Genomic DNA, 20,333 nt, shown 5'->3' on the forward strand with positions numbered 1-20,333 from the left:
CAAGCTAAAGGTCTGCCGGCAATGAAAAATAGGAAAAAAATTATAAAAAGCACAGTATAAGAGTACAGCAGTCTGTATGCAGAAACAGGAATGTTGTTCTGGCTAGTAGAAATAAATTAATTTTTTCACCTTGTGGTCTAATTGATTTAGTGCACAGTAGCTTCACCATACTTTCCAAGAAAGGGTCAAACAGTCCCGAAGTAAAAACTAGATATACTTCCTAAATGGAACAATAAAAGCCTTGTGAAATACTAGATTTCATTAGTTTTACATAATAAACAGTATTTCATTTCCCTTAAGGTAGTCTACAATAATAGTGAAAAACAAACAGTATTCTTAATAACCTAAATATTAGGGAACAAAATAATTATACTGTCCCAGTGGACTGTACTCTTTCTGAGAAGGTAGACCATCTCTGACTTTGAAAGTTGCTACAAGATATAATTATGCTAGCAAGCCTTGTTCTTTGATAGTGCCCTCCAACAAACCGTATCAACCACAAATGCCCTTTCCTCTCATGTATTTATGCCCTCAAAATGATAGTCCCTTTCTGTACACTAATTCTCATTGAGTAAAGAATGACAAATGTAAGAACTACATTAATATTTTGCTGTTTTAGCTTGTGATTGGTAAACACAGACACTGCCCCCAACAAGTCACAACACTCTTTTTTGCAAACGGTGATTATATGATGACCTTTCATTTTCATGCACAAGATGCTTCTATACACCTTCCCCAAACAAAGCAGCCCAATTCTGAGCACATTGCTGATAAATTGATGGTGAGGAAAGTGAAAGAAAAAAGAGCTACTACAATAACGTAGTAATTTCAACATGTTGCTCTTGAACACACACACTCACCACAAAAATACACTAAGCACCTCTCAGAGATTCACACCAGTGAGCTAAAATCAGGGACAATTGAGAGACTGAGGCTTACCTCGGTAAAAACAAGGAAACACAGAAGAACTCTGCCCATGCTGTCCTTAGCATTGGTACTAGTGCTTTCCAAGAGTTATTGATATCTCTCTTTCTATAAAACAAGCTCCGGTCCCTCTCTGGAGTAAAGGAAATAATGCATCCTCATCCTAAAAATAAGCTGCAAATAATTTTTAAAAAGAATTGTTCATCTACAATGTATTGCAATAGTCCTCTCCCATGAAAAATTTATAAATCTTCTCCCCTTTCAACACTGTGGCATGTGACATCACCCTCTCAGGTATTCCAGCCAACCACAATGCTTAGATACGCATGATGAAAGCATCCTCAGCCTTCAGGTCTGGTCTGAATGAATAGTTCAACAAAAAGCCTTGCAATTGTGGCTTGGCTCATTCTCAGCTCTTTAACCTGCTGATTAAGGAACCAGAGCTGAGCTTACAGTCAGGCCTGAGCCAAGTTCAAGCCGGTACTGGTTTGCCCAACTCTAGAAAGAAAAAAATTAAGACAAAGGGTAACCAGAATGAAAGGATTTGGAGGGTCCCATGCATAATGGACAAGGCTTGGGAAACAGAAATGTAAGAAGATATATGCATATGTGAAGGAGAGAGAAAGAATGAAATCTCACAAAGAGGAATGTAAAAGACCCAGAGTAGGGGATAGGAGTGGAAGTATATCCAAGCAGAAGTGGAAGAAAGTATGAAGGCATTAAGTCATATTTAGAGGGTACAACTTGTGGGAAATCATCCAGAGATGGTTTCTCTCATCTAAAAGGTTAGAAATGGAAGGGCAGAAAAGTGATAGCGGTTTTAATGGCAATGTGAAAAAGGATAGCTAGCTAGCTAGCTAGATATGATGTATGTTTTTGTACTGTAAATCATCCAAGGGTCTGTATTAGTTCTAAAGCTATGGGAAATAACTAAAAAAAGGCACTCAACAGAGTATGTGGGTCTTAACAAAAGATGGAAAAGGATGATGTGAGGAATGAGAACTACTGGTTCAGAGAATGGATGTCCATTTTAATCAGAAGTAGAAAAAAAACTGAAAAGAAAAACAGGATACAACTGAAGCAGAAACAAACAGAATATTTCTAATACTTGCAAGGAGGGCCCTAACTAAGTGCAGACAGGATAAAAACATAATTACAGAAGAGGAGACAAGAATGGACAGAAGTGTTAAAATTCTATGGATTTTAATCCAACCACAGAGGATGGATCACCTCAAGGGGGAAGGGGAAGACACAGTGAATAGATGAAAAATATATATGCATAAAGATGAATGTGTATGGTCGTGTCTTGAAATTGAAACATTGCTCATAAGCTGTATATGGATATATATATATATATATATATATATATATATATACATATATATATATATATATATATATATGCTTGTATGACTAATAAAAAAATTGTAATTTTTTTGTATTACCTTGTTCCATCTTAAATGCTGTGTCATTAGTTATTAGTGACAAGTCGTGTGAGTATTTGTATAAGATGCTGGTATATTCACCACCTTGTTTATAGCATACTCAAGTTCTTTTTTACTTTTATAAACATTTTATTTTTTTAATATTTTGGCCCCTACACAGCAGAACATCAGTTACAATCAGTGCCTCTTCTTGATATTGAATGTTGTAAGTCACGCCTGACCTGTACTGACTAGATACGAATCTTTTCCCATTGCCCAAGAGGAGAATGAGGTGTACCAGTGCTCAATCATACTTTTGGTCATAAGATTATTTTTATATATCTGCTATTTCCATACCCATTCCCAATATGCAGTATATTCCCACTTGAGACTTCCCTTCTCCAGCTTAGATAATTTGATAAAATGCTACAGCCTTTCCAATCTCCCCAACTGGCTCATTATCTGCAAGGTTTCTTAGCTGAACCAAGTCTGGTTGGGTCATTGTCAAGGCTCCCCTCTCTAAGCAATGAAGCCAACAATTTCTATTACCACTTTGTCACTGCACTCTCTCTCTCTATCTATCTATATATATATATATATATATATATATATATATATATATATATATATATATATATATTACCACTTTGTCAATACACACTATATATATATATATATATATATATATATATATATATATATATATATATATATATATATATGGGTTCCCTACGTTAGACCGACAGCTCGGAAGATCGACACTCAAAACACCGACGCCAGAAGAACGAAACCTCCAAAACATGAAAGTTCACATGCCCGACACACCACAATCCTGACACTTAAAACAAAAAGTTCACTGTTACACATAACACACACACAACACAAGCACACCAACAACCTAAAAACCTACACTACACCTTACACAAAACTATCTATGCACTAACCTTAACCCAAACCCTAACCCTAAGGTCCGTAACTATAGCACACTCACCTTACCCGCTCCCTAACCCTAAGGTCCCTAACTATTGCTTACTCACCTTACCCGCACCCTAACCCTAAGTCCCTCACTATCGCACACTAACCTTACCTGCACCCTAACCCTTAGTCCCTCACTATCGCACACTTATCGGGTCGCGCTCACAAGTTACCCCTGTCTGTGTTTTCTCTGTCAGGATTATAACTTGTCGGTCATCTGCTTCGTTGTTCTTCTGGCGTCAGTGTTTTGCATGTCGATCTTCTGAGCTGTCGGTCTAACGAAGAGAACATATATATATATATATATATGTATATACACATATACATATATGTATATTTTATATATATATTACCACTTTGTCAATGCACACTATATATATATATATATATCTATACATATATCTATATATATCTATATATATATATATATATATATATATATATATATATCTATATATATATATATATATATATATAAATATATATATGGGTCTACTTCAGAATGTTGAAATCCCAGAAGATTGAAGACCACATCATCGAGATGAAATGAACGAAAACCCAGTTCAGCAAAATACCGGATCAATGATGATCTTCCCAGGATAAGTAAGCACTCATTTAAAAACTCACAAAACCTAACCGCACCATCCTCAACCCACCAAGGTGGGGACTATACCCCACACACACCCCCAATGTGGGGGCTGCATCCCACACCCACCCGTAACTAAATATACCAACTACAAGATCGCACTACAGTTTGGAAAAGTGCAAAGTTCACCTTGTTGGCCAACAGGTTACTTACCCTGGGAAGATCTTCATTGATCTGGTCTTTCTCTGAAATGGGCTTTCATTCATTTTGTCTTGACGACTGGTCTTCGATCATCTCGGCTTTCAATATTGTCAGGTAGAATACATCTGGAACATGCTCCTTACATCTGCAATGTATTCCATTTATATGTCTCTTCTTCACATTTTAAATGTGTCTCCTATTTTATTGTAGTCCAGTATTATCCATAACCGTTCATGTTTAACATGATCGAGTGCATTACTCTCATCAATGCTAAAGCTTATTTCTTATTCTCACCTTTCTCTACTTCACAATGTTTCTTTCACCAACAGAATCCACTTTATTCCTCTTTTTTTTGTACTGCCCCTAGCACTTAATTTCTAATACCGTACCCATTCTGCACTACACAATTCTAATCAAAAGCCTGAATGAATAATGGATTATCAAACAAAATTCAGAAATTCTTGCTTTTTAAGAAACTTGGTTGAAAGGCAATAAATGCTCTTTGACCTTTTCTAATGAAAACATTTGCATTTACCATAAAAACAAACCAGGTGAGAAAATTGTTGGACGAACTACGTAACTCGTTAAGAAACAAGCTAGAAAACAATGTAATTCAGCAGACGATGACCGTAAATATCTGTTTACTAAGGTCACCATGAGCTCTAAAGCCAAAATAAATACTGTATTAGTTTAAATGACACACCCTGCCTCACTTTTCTATAATATATCCTTCAGGAAATTAACAACATAAAAAAGAAATGTAGCAACATACTCATTCTTTTAGACTTCAACACTGATTGTGTGTTTGTGTGTGTGTGTGTGTGTGTGTGTGTGTCACTAAAGATCAAGTCAGCCACCAACTGCCCTGTTCCATTGTGACACAGTTGGTTAGTTTGCCTACCCTCCAATAACACTTCACCACTTCACCTTATAATTGCCAACTGCCTACAACAATTTATTGACATTGTAGAACTGCCAAATACACTATGAGGCCACTTACTAACCTATGCCTTCCTATGAAATCACAGATTCATATATATTTCAAGACAATTTAGTCTTAGGACCATATACATCTTGTCAGTATCCATCTTCAGGCTGTAACTCCTTTCTCAAGGAGGACTAGGCCAGTCAGTCCCAATGTAAATATTTGAGGACCCACTCAATCACCCAGGTTCTTTGTAAACATGCTAGTGAATCATATTGTTTAACCTGCAGGGGAAGTCTGCTTCAAAGTTGGGGTAGCTGCTGTGTGACAAACCTGCCTTTCCATCATGTTTTATATATCTGTTGGTGAAGATTAAAGTTACTTTTTCTGGTGGTAGTGAAGGCATTAGACGTACAGAGGTACAAGAGATCAAGACCAGCTGGGTCCCAAATGGCACATAGTAGGCTAGGCATAGATCTCCCCTCAAAAGTCTGAGAGATAAAGGTCACTGCTTCCAGTTTCTCCTGGTAGCTCAGAATCCTTCGGTCTATGTGCTTCTGGTTAGGAAATTCTTTGGCTTTCTAGTCATTTAATATAGCCAGTGAGGTACACCAGAAGTGGGTTGTTGCACTCATAAATGGTCTAATCAATACTAAAATTAAGGTAATTATGACCTCCTTAGATCTGGATGCTATTTTCTTGGTGCTTTGTTGTGATTAGTTGTGTTAAGTAAAAGAATTTCCTGACTATTCTAGTAGCATCATGATCAAAAACAGAGAGTTAAAGCCACGTTCCAAGGTCCCTGACTACATTTTCATTTTGTAGTGGTGTACTGGCAATAATGTATGCTGATGAGAGGAATTGTCTGTAAAATGCAATGAGGCTGCATTTTTAGCATTTCCTTTTTAGCCCATTATTCAGTATCCCAAGAGTTTATGAGAGATAGTTCTTGCTGGGGAGTTAAAAATAACTCCTAGCTTGCAATCATCTACAAACTTAGGAAGCCAAATCTCCCAGCTCCCTTCCTGGAGACCAGATGAATAAAGGCCAAAAATTAAGGTTCCCAAGACTGATTTTGAAAGAACATTGCTGGTCACTTTCATACAATGAGGTGCCTGTGACTACTCCTGTATGGGACTAATATTTAACCCAGTTAGGTATTTATACTGCAACATAGGGATCATCTGGCTTGCCATAGTCAACTGCCAGTATTGTCCCCTCAAAGCAGTTAACTAACTTTTATAGGCAGGATTTTTTCTTGACAAAGCCAAACTGTTAAAGGTCAAATTTAACAAGATTTTGGATATCACAATTTCTGAAATCAGTTATGATATCTACCATGACCTTGCAACTGAGGCTGGTCAGATTTATAGGTCTATAATTCTCAGGGTCAGTGGTATGATCACTCTTAGATAGGGATATAATAGCTGCAGTGCAAACCTTTTCAGCGATAAAACCTGTAGCTAAGCTAGGTCGAACAGTAGTAGGTGAAGTACATCAGCAAGGTGCTTAACACTGCTTATTAAGCATCCAGGTATATTATCAGGCCTAGGGGTGTAGCTAGGATTTTCCAATTTGTAATTGCAACTCCTGGACTGCTGCCCCCCCCCCCCCCCCAGCCACATCACCATTACCATATTAATTTCCACATATCCCTAAGTACTGCTGTCCAAGCCAAACCGCTGTTGCACTGCTTCTATCCCCCAACCCACCCTCAGCAAATGTAGACAAGGAAGCTTATTTCATAAAACAGCAAAAGAAAAATTGATATTGTAGTCCAAATGTGCATCTGCCCTGGGCAGAAAATCATATGAAGTGCCTTCTAATTCACATTATGGCAAACTTTATCCCTGCTGAGTTGTATCTACATGGCCACTCATTCATACCTTTTAATGGAGCACAAACTTCTCAGATCAAGACTAAACTGTTGTGCAGTAGAGTCACAGTCTTACCTCTCTTTAGCTACTGCAAAAGGTCCCAGTTCAATGCCCTCCTTTTTTTTCAGGCCATATTTATGACACTTTCTTCCAGCTATATAGTCAAACTCCTTGACCACAGATTTTAGTTTTTCCTGTTCCACTCTCTGTCTTACTACAAACACCAGTGCCCAAATGTCACCATCTAAATGTGCAGAAAGAGGAGGAGAAACCTGAAGACAAGACAGTAGCTGAGTCCAGACAAGCTGCATCTGCAGTTTCCCTAATTAGCTTAAGCCAGTGGTGAAGTGAACAAAAAGCAAGCTGCAAAAAAAATAAATAAATAAAAGCCCAGGTGGCTTTAACATTGTACAGCAACTCTGGACACCAAGTTGCAATTGACAAGGAACATTTTTTTCTTCAGCTATTTAAAAATAACATGACAGTCCTTAAAAGTAATCACAAACATCTCTGGAAGACCAATACCATAAATTATCCTAGTGTTAGTTTTAGGGCATCAAAAGCAATACAAATTAGAATGTCTGTTTTGTGTTTTAAAGTAGTCAGGGCTGAGCCATACCGATAACATGTGCCATGAATGTAACATTTTGTTTAAAATGCTAATTTTAGTTATGTTCACTCTACCGCAAAACAAAAATCCTAAATGCCCACTGTTTCAAAGGGAATTTGCAGACCTTGGATCCAACCCAGTTTGGCTTTGTCAAAGGCAGATCATGCCTTTTAAACTTGGTTGACTTTTTCGAAACAGTCACCAAAGCCATTGATGAGGGAAAGGCAGTCCATACAGCCTACCTGGATCTGGCGAAGGCCTTCGATACAATACCTCACTCGGGTATCATTGAAAAACTCAGCAGCTTAAATGTTAACCCATACATCACAAGATGGGTTGCAAACTGGCTGAGTGACAGAACCCACAGGGTCAGAGTTGCTGGCGCCATGTCAGACTCAAAGCCTGTCACAAGTGGGGTCCCACAGGGCTCAGTCCTGGGCCCACTCTTGTTTGGCATCTACTTTTCCGAAGTACAAGCAAACACAGGAGGGTTATGGCTGACAAAGTTTGCAGATGACTGCAAACTGGGAGCCATAGTAGAAAACACATCTGACACAGATATCCTTCAGAAGGGTCTCACAGAAACGGATAACTGGTGCCAGAGCCATGGCCTAAAGTTAAATGCCAAAAAATGCATAGTCATACCCTTCGGGAAAAACAAGGTTACCCCTAGCTACCAAATAGGTGGCAATCCACTGAGCACAGAAGAAGTTATCAGGGACTTGGGGACCCAGGTTGATTGTAGTCTGTCATTCGACACCCATGTAGCTAAAGTAGTTAGGAAGACCTTCTACATTGCCCACCTTATCATGAAGGGATTCTCATCTAGATCAAGGGAGGTCATGGTCTCCCTTTACTCATCACTCATCAGACCAATGATTGAGTACAATGCCCAATTCGGAATGTATCTGACCCGACACTTGCAGCAGCTGGAGAGACCACAAAAGTTCCTCACCAAAAGGATAAAGGGTCTCAAAAATCTGTCCTATGCTGCCCGACTGAAAGAACTCCAGCTCTATTCAGTCGCTTACGCTTGCTCAGAGGTGACCTTTGCCTAACATACAAGGCCATGTCAAACCCAGATTTGATGAATATGCTTCACCTCAAAAATCTAGATCCACCAGAGCCACAAGGGCGGGAGACTTAAACCTCGACACGGCTATTAATAGGACGTGCTGGAGGGATAGATTCATCACCCAAAGACTCCCTATGCTGTGGAACAAAATCCCGGTATATGTGAGGCAGAGCACCTCGCTGGCCTTGTTCAAGAGAAATCTTGACCAATGGATGGGAGATCGCAAATATACCCCAGGGATTACCTCAGTGTCACTGCTCGACAGAGGCACAGCAAAATAATGGGTATAGTTCCCCATACTTAAGGGGTGGCGTAAGCCACAAAACGATGGGCTAGGCTTGTAAATGCCCTCGGGCAGATAGCCTAGTATGAACCTATGAACCTATGAACCTAAGAGGTTCCAAGATCTGTGGACTAGAGGTAGTAGTCTCGATGCTGACATTTGTTGGCGAGCATATTGCCAATGTCAGTTAGTACAGAGTGAGAGAAACCATCTCGGACAAGTTCAGAGTAATGCAGGGTGCTGTACCTTCGTTTTCTAACTTAGCTAATGGACGTATAATTATCTTTAGCCACTGATCCCAACACAAATTCATGATCAACTTTAGTGGATCTAATAGTGATCTTAAATTTCTTTGCAGTGTTTTTAAATATTGTCCTTGATGTGAGACATTTTAAATCTGCTATATAATTTCAAGAATTTCTTTTTGTGGTTATAAAGCATGTTAACGCTGATGGAATATCACAGTGGTTTATTTTTGAGATTACCATGATTATTATCTCTAGTTATTGCCTTTTCTATGGATTTATATAAATGGCTGTAAAATTCATTGGTATAGATAGCTGCTGTGTATAAGTTGAAGATGGCCCAAGCATACAAAAATTAAGATATCTCATTGTAGAGTATGATGACATTTGCATGTTTGTAGTCTCTAAATTTTGAGATATCTGCTGTATGGGATTTTGAAATTTTGAAGGTGAAGGTTACAAGTTTCTAGTCAGACTCACAGGGAAGGGAATACCATAGGAGTAGGGCGCAAGGCTATTAGCATTGCTAGGGTAGGGTGAAGGGGACAGCCACCCCATGTGCAAAGTACTAGGAGATATGATAAAAATGTCAGTATTGTAATTATAGCCAGAACTGAAGTGTTTAGGTCTCTTTGTTTAGCATAAAATATAGCAACTGCTTGGAACAAATGTAGCAAGGAGTTGAAAAAGAAAGAAGAGAGTTGTTTTTGTTAGAATTGAAGCACTTAGCTCTCTGTAACAGAGGGGGATGACCCCAGGCATCAGAAAAACTAACTACACCTCTGCATGAGGCAGGGCTATGTATGAGGATGAGGCCAAGAATGCAGTATTCTCTGGTAAATTAATTTACAACGTGCTCCATAGAGTTTTTGGTACTAAATATGATTACTTCTGTGAACACCCTGCCTTGCAGGTATAGGTGTTCCTGTTTATTCATAGGTAGTTAACATCATTCAATGTAATATATATTTTTTTTTGACAGAGTGATCACGAAGTATATTGAGGAAACTTAGGTGATCATCAGGGGACATGGTGGGTATCCTATAACAGACTATGAGTTGATAATTAGTCTTATTTACTGAGACTTGAAGTTCAGTTAGTTATGTTATGCTATGATCTCACCGTAATCTCTCCAATAACACCCATTACAGCTGACACTAATTAGCTAATTCCACTATCCTGCCCACCTCACCTCCCTACACTACCATGCTTTCAACAAACATCCTCCCACCAATCACTGCAATACTTTGTCTACTCATCCAAGTCACTTTCCATCAAAAACTCCAAGTCACTAACATCCACTCTCCAAACCACCCCTACAACTCAAACCAAAGTACACTCAGCTCTAACATACACATGTCACCACAACTATACAATACCTCCAATACACTATTCTTCACTTTTAAATATGCCCACACACAAACAACTCAACACACACTAAATAAATATGCCAGAATGTTATCCAAAATCACTCACCATTTTCTACACTCACTCACCCAAATAAAACTATGATGGGATATACACCCTAACCCAGGCCCTCTACGTACCACGTCCCAGTGCACTAACCTAAGCCCCATACTACCAACTACCCCTCACAAAAAATACACCCAAACAGTACCACAGCAAACATTCACCCAACAGCCCTGTTATAAATCTCAACAACTCTCACCTCTTAATTATTAACATGAATTTAAGAAGCATTATAACCACAGTAGATAAAGTCCTTGTTACCCTTACCCTTTACTCACCCTATACAGTTGTCTTAATGTAAACCTGGCTGAAACCCCATGCAAAAGATGAAGAAATTTTAACCCAAGGATGCAACATTATAAAACTTGATAGAATAAACAAGCAGTGTAATTGATCATGTTCAAAGATACTCTCATACTAGACCGACTGAACTATTTACCACCAGACCTTGCCAGTTTTGAAATATTAACAGCATACCTGCAAACAAATTCCCAGACAAAACTATAATAATAATCACCACCTACTTCCTTCCTGGAAACAACATCCAACATAAAAAACCTACTCTGCTGGTCATCTGCAACATTCAACCAAGAAACAATAATCCTAGGAGAATTTAATCTGGACTGGCTCACCTGCTCCTGTGAAAACTCCTCTAACTTTATTAACCTCTACAACTTCTCTCAAACTATAAACAACCCCACCTGCATAGATAAACAAAGCAACAAACAGTCCTGGACTGGATACTAACAAACAACTCCAACCATGGTCACCAGACAGGCTGCCTTCCAGAAAGCCTATGTGACCATTTACCAACCTTTCTTCTTAGGCAACAGAGATGTACCATTAATAATAACATCATATTTAAACACTTCCACAGCAAAAAAAAAAAAAAAAAAAACGTCTCCCCTACGATATTCAATATACTTCTTCAACAATGCGACTAGTCTCCATTAAAACACTTTCAGCTAGACCTCACAATTCAACATTTCAATCATACATTCCTCAATATATTAAATATCCCAGCTGCCTTAATAAAAATTTGTGTCAGAGCTAAACAATTACTGTGGCTCACTAAAGACACCAAGCTATTACTCAAATAGAGGGACAGAGCCTGGCCACTAAACAAAGGATCCCAAATCAAATAAAACCTTATTTCATACAAACAACTCAGAAATCTGGCCAAAAAGCAAATCAAAAATGACAAAAAGTCATACTACCATGCAACTCAACAAAAACACCATAACAGCCCCCCAAAATTTTGATTAAGTATGAAACAACTCCTTAATCCAGGGAGAGCCACTACCCAATCACCCACTTCCTCTAATACTACTGATAACATAGCACCCCAATTTAATGCACATTTCATTAAATCCATAACTTCCCTTATAAACAATAATATCAGCTCACCCCTAACAGTCCCAAACACTCCAGAATCTAACCATAAGTCTTTTTCTATCAAACCCATGCAAACTAGCTCAATAAAAAAAACTCCTAAATAACTTAAAGTCCTCGACTCTTGCAGCCAATCTGCTCCCCAATGTATTTCTGAAACTAGCTGCTGATTCCATCTCTTATCCTATCTCAACACTAATCAACTTCTCTATTTCTGAACAATACATACCTAGGCTCTGGAAAATATCCCATATTACCCCCTACACAAAGATGGCCCTTCAACAGACTTCTCAAACTACAGATCCATTGTTTTTCTCCCTCCCCTAGCCACAATTCTGGAAAAATGCATCCATAAACAACTCCTTGACTATTTACTTAAGAATAACCTCCTATTATTTTATTTTATTTATTTTACATTTGTTGACCGGGCTAGTCCAGCTGGATATATGTCCATTTTCAGTGGAGGCCCGGGGAGAAAAGCTCCATTGGTTAAAACAAGATTAGATAATACAAATACACAACAAACAAAAGCATTAAGCATAAAAGATAAGAAGATTTTAGTATAAGTAATATACATCTAGGAGTAAAAAAAAATATCCATAACATGAAACAAATTCAAGGAAATGATTAAATACTTTCAGTATGGAAATTTGATAGTATCAAAACATAGAGAGAATCATACATTGTCTTGAAAATAAGGTAGACAACATAAAAACAATTTTTTTTTTTTTTTTTTACAATATATATGAGATCAGTTATATCTACAAAGATATGATGTCAGAGGAAGTCAGTCAGGATACAGTAGCAGAGAAGAAAGTATTGTGGTAGAGGAAAGGAAGAAGGAAGGTTAGTTAGGGTTGGTACAGGAGCAAAGCCAGTATTTATTAAGATGGATTTCCAGTTGTTTTTTAAAGAGTGGCCAAAGAGGAGATATTTGATGGGAGGTTGTTCCATATTTTGCCAACTGAGTTGGAAAAAAGGCAATAACCTGCAGAATTAATGGGTTTGGTACTATTAACTAGTAGTTTGTCTGAAGAATGTAGTTGTTTCAGGTTGTTGTAGGGAGTCAAGAGATTACTGAGTATTGGTGTTTTAGATGGTTGATATAGAATTTTGTGAGCTATTAAGAGCTGTTGATAACTGAGCTTGTTTGGAAGTTCAAGCCAGCCTAGTTGCTTTAAGTTTAGACAGTGGTGAGTTCTAAACTGGGATCCTGTGGCAAATCGAGCAATATTATGGTAAGATGTAGCAAGTTTCTTAAGGTTACTTTTAGAGAGATTAGTGAAAATAGGGGAAGCATATAGAAGGGTAGAGATAAGGTGAGATTGGGCTAAGGTGGTCCGGGCTTCAGATGTAAGGAAGGGTTTGATTCTGTACAGAGATCCAGTCTTTTTATTAACTACTTTTATTGTGTTGTTGATGTGATAATCATAGTTAAGATTATTGTCAATAGTAACACCTAGCAGTTTTGTTGAAGAATCAGGAGAAATTTGAGTGTTATCAGTGGAAGTAATAGAGAAGTTTAGAGAAGTAGATTTACAGGTAGGTGAGAATAGTAATAATTTGGTTTTCTTAGGGTTAAGGAGTAGACAGCGGTCAGAGAACCACTGTTCAACAGTGGAAAAGGCTTTTTGAGTAAGAGACTAAAGTTCAGTTTGAGAGGAAGCAGTGCAAATTATAGTGGAATCATCTGCATATTGTATGCAGGTAGTACTAGGGATAACTGATTGGAGGTCATTAATAAAGATAGAAAATAGAAGTGGGCCTAGGATAGACCCTTGAGGTACTCCTAAAGAGTTAGAAAGGAGAGAAGATAGTGAACTTTTCCAGAGAACTGCCTGATGACGGTTTTCAAGATAAGAAGTAAACCAAGTTAAGGAAGAGGGATGTAGTGCAAGAGATTTTAGTATGTGCAGAAGGAGTTTATGATTAACCATGTCAAAGGCTTTTGATAGGTCTATGAATAGAGAAGATGTAAGTTTATTATTGTTACGGTTATAGTTGATGGTGTTGGTAAAGGAGAGTAATGTTGTGGTAGTACTGTGGGAAGGACTAAATCCATGTTGAGTATTAGCAAGTAGTTTATTATGGTGGAGGTGGTTAAGTAGTTGTTTATGGATACATTTTTCCATAATTTTGGCTAAGGGAGATAGGAGTGCTATGGGCCGAAAGTTAGAGAAGTCATTAGACTCGCCTCCTTTGTGTAAGGGAATGATGTGGGATATCTTCCAGATAGAAGGGAAGGCGAAATACCTTCCTTTATAGATCTATTTATTAGGATAGAAATTGGGTAAGCAGTGGCTTTTGCTCCTATTTGCAGGAATTCTACAGGAAGCTTGTCTGCAGATGAGGTGGTAGGTTTAAGTTTTTGGATTAGAGATTGAATATAGGAGGTAGATACAGGTTGTAGGTGAAGTGGAGGAAGAGTGTTTTTTTAAAGTAGGTGAGAGAAGTTTAGAAGTGTCAGGAGATAGGTGGTTTGCAAGAGTTTGTATGGTATTGGTGAAGAAAGAATTGAAGTCATTGGCTATTTGTGTGGGATTGTCAGGGTCAGAATCATGAGGGTTGGGTGTGATAGCCTGGCCTGGGGTTAGAAGATTATTAATACTGTTCCAAATTTTTTTAGGTTCCTTTTTGGTGATTTTCTGTAATTGAAAGTAATAGTTCTTTTTATCTGTCAGAATGGCTTTTTTTGAACTTTTTCTAAGCTCCCTAAAGTTTTGGTGGTCAGTTTGATTTTTAGTAGATTGCCATTTATCTCAAGATTTATTTCTGAGAATGATTTTTTGCTTAGTATTCTTGGTTAGCCAGGGCGCTGTTTTAGTTTTGGTTCTGATGGTACGACTTTGGGCATGGTGATCTAGGATAGATAGGAATGATGAATTGAAGTATTCCACTGCTTCATTCAGTAGGAGATGTTTTAGTGGGGCCCAATTACATTGTGAAAGTTCAGCTTGAAACTGAGCAGGGTTAAAATGTTTTTTAGTACGTAGGGTTTTGAAAGTGGTAGGTAAGGTTAGGTTAGTTTTGTATCTAATGATATAGGTTAGAGAGTGATCACTAAGGTCATCAGGAAGGGTGCCTGATTGGTAGGTTTGCAAGGGAGTATTAGTAAGAATTCAGTCTAAGGTGGTTTGCGTATTGTTTGTTTTATTGGTTCTGGTGGGACTATTAATGCGTTGTTTGAAGCCATAAAGGTTGATATGGGAAATGGGGTTAGTACTGTTACAGGAATGCCAGTCTATGTTAAAGTCTCCTAAAACTAGTGTTTCTTGAGAGAGTTTGGTAGAGAGTTGGTTAAGGATATGTTCAAGGGTGTTGATATTATTTCCAGGAGGGAGATATGCACAAATGAGGTTTATGGATTTAGTCATATTGACTAGAAGTTTAGAGCTAATTACTTCAGCATTATTGTCTTGGGTAAAACAACCCTCACCCCTCATTATCTACTCTTATCCAAATCCCAACACGGTTTCAGACCCAAGCACAGCACCACTACCACACTAAGTTGCACTAATACTGTAAACCTCCTCAAAATCAAGGCAAACATGTCTTATCCATTTTCCTTGATATGTCAAATGTTTTTGATACAGCATCCCACCAAAAACTATTCAATGAACTCTCAACATGTAACCTCACCCAACCTTCTCTATTTTGGTTTCACAGCTATCTTTCTGACAGACAACAGTCAATCTAGTAGGATAACAATTTCTCTCCTCTCCTACTTGCTTCTGTTGGAGTATCCCAAGGTTCTATCCTTGGACCTGTGCTTTTCATCATATTTACCAATAACTTCAGCACCATCACTCACCTAGCCTCCATCGTACAATTTGCTGATGATTCCTTCATCACCTGTTCTGCCCCAACTCTTCTTGAACTTCAAGAAAAAACCCAAACCAAATAGAACTAATGATTTTTTTCCAAAATCAAACCTAAAAACAACCCTCACCCCTCATTATCTACTCTTCCAACAACACTAAAATCGAACCTGTAGAACAAACAAAACTTCTAGGGGTCACAAAAAACCACTGTCTAAAATCTGACAAACACATAGTACTAACCATCAAAAAGGCACACATTAAACCTGGCTTACTCTACAGAGCCAAACCATACCTTACCAAAAACACTAGACTATCCACAGTCAGAACACACCTACTATCCACCCTCCTATACTCTTCTCACATCTTTATCAACCTGCAAAAAACAGACTTAAATAAACTACAGACCAGCTACAATAAAATAGCCAAGTTTGCTGCACACCAACCACATAGGTCACACCACTGCACTGCACTTCACAAACTCAACTGGCTTGAACTACCCAAACTATTATCCCTGAGCCAACTAACCATTGCTCACTCCATCGTCTATCAATCTGAAAACTGCCCTGCTCTCAAAGACCTAGATAAAACAATTACCAACTGCAATTCCCTAAGGTCCTCTGATAAACTTCTACTAAAGGTCACTAAATCCAACAACAACTTTGGGGACTCCCTGTTCTCTAACAAAGTGTCCCAACACCAGGAACTCGATATCACAACATCTAAACACCACACATGCTCACAAATTCAAGTAGCTTCTGCAAGAACATCTAACCAATCATTGGTTATGCTCCTGCTCTCCTCCTGTCTAATTACACCCCAATACCTACACCAACCCCATATTCCAGCTGCAGCTTCCACCACCAGGATCCTCTCTTATTACTGATGTTTTTTACTCAAATAGTGAAAATTATTCTAAAGTTGTAAAAACATATATACCAATTGTGTTTTCCTCTATCTCTCACCACTGCATCATCTTCTTCACTCAATACATATAGACTACATTAAGCATGTTCTTTAGTCTACCTGCACTTTCTCAAATACTTATCTGGTCTCACCTACAACTATAATCCTACCAACATATCTTATGTTCACACTTCACCCTGGATTTGTTATAAAGTAAATCTATACTGTTTTGCCTGCTCTGCTACTTTATGATACTTTGCTATGTACAATTCTTAAATAACTTCTATTTTTTACTAACTTAGCATTTACGTTAACTGGTAAAGCAAAATATTTGTAGCGTGTATTCCTAATTATGTTCTTATTCTGCTGTAATATGTGTTTTTTTCTTCATGATGTTTTTTCTGCTGTATTCATTTGATATTAGCTGGAGCTTTTCTCCCCGGGTCTCTGCTGAAAATGGGCTCCTGGCCCAGTCGGACATTACCAGGTAAACAAATGTAAAATAAAAAATATTTGTGGGTGCCTAGGAATCTGCCTGGAAGAAATATGGTCCGTGGCAAATATAGATATGCCATTATAGTACCATTGGACCCGAATGCATTGAAAAATGAAAAGCAAAAATGCCTTATATAACTATACATACCCATAACTTCTCCACACCCAAGGAGTCCCTTGTAGAAGAAAGCTTTATAAAACTAACTGGACTCACATATACCAAGCTAGCAGCCCCACCTGCCACATTTGAATTTTCAAGCACCATTAAAAAAATCAACACATGGATGAATTGCGCCCATTAATCCTGAGTAAAATCAAGAACTACTACTGACGGAGTCTAAATCAGACATAGAAAACTCAAAAAATCTCATCCCATCTCACAAAGGTAATAGTTAAGAACTCCCACTTTCCCTTCCCGCCAATGCCCCAACACATTCCCAGCATAGCACTCTACTCCCATTCACCCTCACTGCCAGCAATCACACCATTCCTACTGAAAACCAACAGCTTCACTGGTTCAGGTCACATCCTCATTTTATTTCTATTGAATCACTACTAGCAATGTGTAAAGACTGTGAGACAACTTAAAAGTAAGATCTAACCCAAAATGCTGCAGCATTCACCCCATCTTTCTTAAGCTAATACCTAAACATATCACTAAACTTCCCTGAAACATATTCAACCTTTCTCTAACCATACATATGGCCCCCATTCAGTTGAAATGTTCATTAACAATTTCTATATTAAAAAGCCAGCCATGATACCACACATAACTTCAAACCAATCTCCATTCTCTGCTCAATTATTAAGACGTTTGAATAATTTGTATGACTGACTGTTTGAGCACACAAATAAGTATGGCCTACCATCAGACACCACCTTTTCTTTTTTTTTTCTTTGCACAAGGCAAGTCCCCGTGCACTCCCCCATTCTACAAACTTAAATATACCTTCTCCAAGGCCGCTCACTCAGCAGTAAAGGAGAGAGAAAAACTCCACTGCTGCTGGATGTTGTTTCAATACTTTTCTGCCAGTTTATCAACATTTGTAGAAACTGCTGTTGATAGACTGATAGGTTATCTGTAAAATGTAGTACATAAAAATTGCCAGTAATATAATACTGCTAAAATGAATTCAACTACCTATATAGTAACAGATAAAAAACAGACTAAGACTAAAACAATCAAACAAAAAAAAACTGCAAAACACGCTTACATATGATAAAAATACATAAAGAATAAACTGCACTTAAAATAGATTCAAAGGAAACATACAAATTGTTACTAGGACACTGAATGTAGTATGATCTTTTGTTTTATATAAAAATGACTGTCAGTCACAAATCACAGACATGTGACTGCCACTAGTTGTTATTTATTTTATTTTATTTCATTTTATTTGTATTTGTTTTCTGGGGTAGAGCACAGATCTCCATGGACCTTTTAAGGACTCAGCCTGGGAGCAGTGTTTGGTTAAGTGACACAGTCACGCTGTGTAATAAGTGAAAGTAGTATCCTGGATCAGATACCAAAAGACTGCCATAGAATAGCATGCCAAAATTAATGTGATACTCCATGCGTGAAACTGAAAGATAGGGTTCTGCTAGTTCCTATTCAGTATATGACAATGAGGATTGGCAGAACCCTACACCTGTTTCTAAACGTGGAACAGGCCTCACTTCACTAAAATAATTTGGCATGCTACACTCGCGAAACTTGTTAATGTATGGTGCTAAAACAATGGCAAAGCCCTTTGAAATGAATGGTCTTCTCAGAAAACTACTGTTTAACATCTACGTGGAAATAAGTACTGCAGAGGCAGCATCAGGTTGGAATCCACACTGCCTTTTGTACCTGGTTCCATATAGAGAGGGAGTTCTATGGAAGGTTGTGTAATCAACTGTGTGTAGTATAAGCTACTCCCACATCTCCTTAGTGGGTGACTCATTGAAGTGTTTGGCATAAAGTCGATGGAGATCCCTCAGAGGTTAGTCTCCCTGCATTCATATCTTTCTCTTCTTAGACGTAATAAATGCAGGCATGATGGCCATGGTGGCCAAAAATGCCTCCATTAACCAGTTTGCCCTACAGATGGAGCTCTTAAACTGAATAGCCTCATGGCTGTGCACCTCCAGCTGTATGTCAGACTTGGTGTTGAAAACAGGCTTCCTGCCCTAGAACTTTGGCCTCAGCAGAGCCACACAGTCTTCATGCAGCTTCATCACTATATTCAGCATAGGTAATAAATTACATTAACACAGAAAATTAGGGGCAATCAAATGGGTGTTACAGCATGCCATTCAATTCAGTACCTTGTTGTTGTGAAGCACTGAATTAGATAGGCCATGGCAGGTAGGCAGAGGACAGGCACCCTTATACAGTGATGTCTTGGAATCCAGCCCTCTGTCTCTCTTAATCAGAAAAAAAAAATAATTCCTTTCTGTTTAATGTGAACTTTATTCATAATAACATGCATACGCAAATATTAATACATGTTGTTGATAAAATAACATAAATGATCATTTGGAAATGAACAAGCTTAAGTAATGTTTTACAAACTGCATTCACTAATGTGATTTTGTTCATCTGACATTATTCCTCTAGAGATTCAGATTATGACACTTTCTTATTTAGTTTTAGATTAGAAATTGTCACAATCCCTACAAAGTCTAAACTTGGGGATTTCTCTGGTGTTAATTATGAAGAAAGGAATGGCACATTACACAGTTATGACTGGTATCTGTTATTCAGCATGTATACAAAACTAACATGAGGTTTGGATTACATCTGTGACATAATTATCTTTACTTGGTGGCAGAAAAAGACAGTGTGGTTGCAGAGTCTTCCTTCAACATGCCCTTAACTCGATACCACCTCTCCATCCTTAATCTACTCCTCCCTATTAGCTTCACTGTCATGCACACCTGGATGCATTTTGTCTCTCGTGTGCACCACCTACTCTGATAGTCTATGCCATGACCCCTCAGGCCTGTTCTTGAAGAAGTATGTTTGCAGATCCAGTGAGTAGTACACTCCTGCAGGCAACTGGCCTGAGCCTTCCTCTCTACGACCCCAGGAACTCTTGCTTTTGGATCCAGAGTTCATGAATGAACTTACTCACTTTATAAA

The sequence above is a fragment of the Protopterus annectens genome, chromosome 9.part0, assembly GCF_019279795.1.
Source record: "Protopterus annectens isolate FY-2018-M chromosome 9.part0, PAN1.0, whole genome shotgun sequence".
NCBI lineage: Eukaryota > Metazoa > Chordata > Ceratodontiformes > Protopteridae > Protopterus > Protopterus annectens.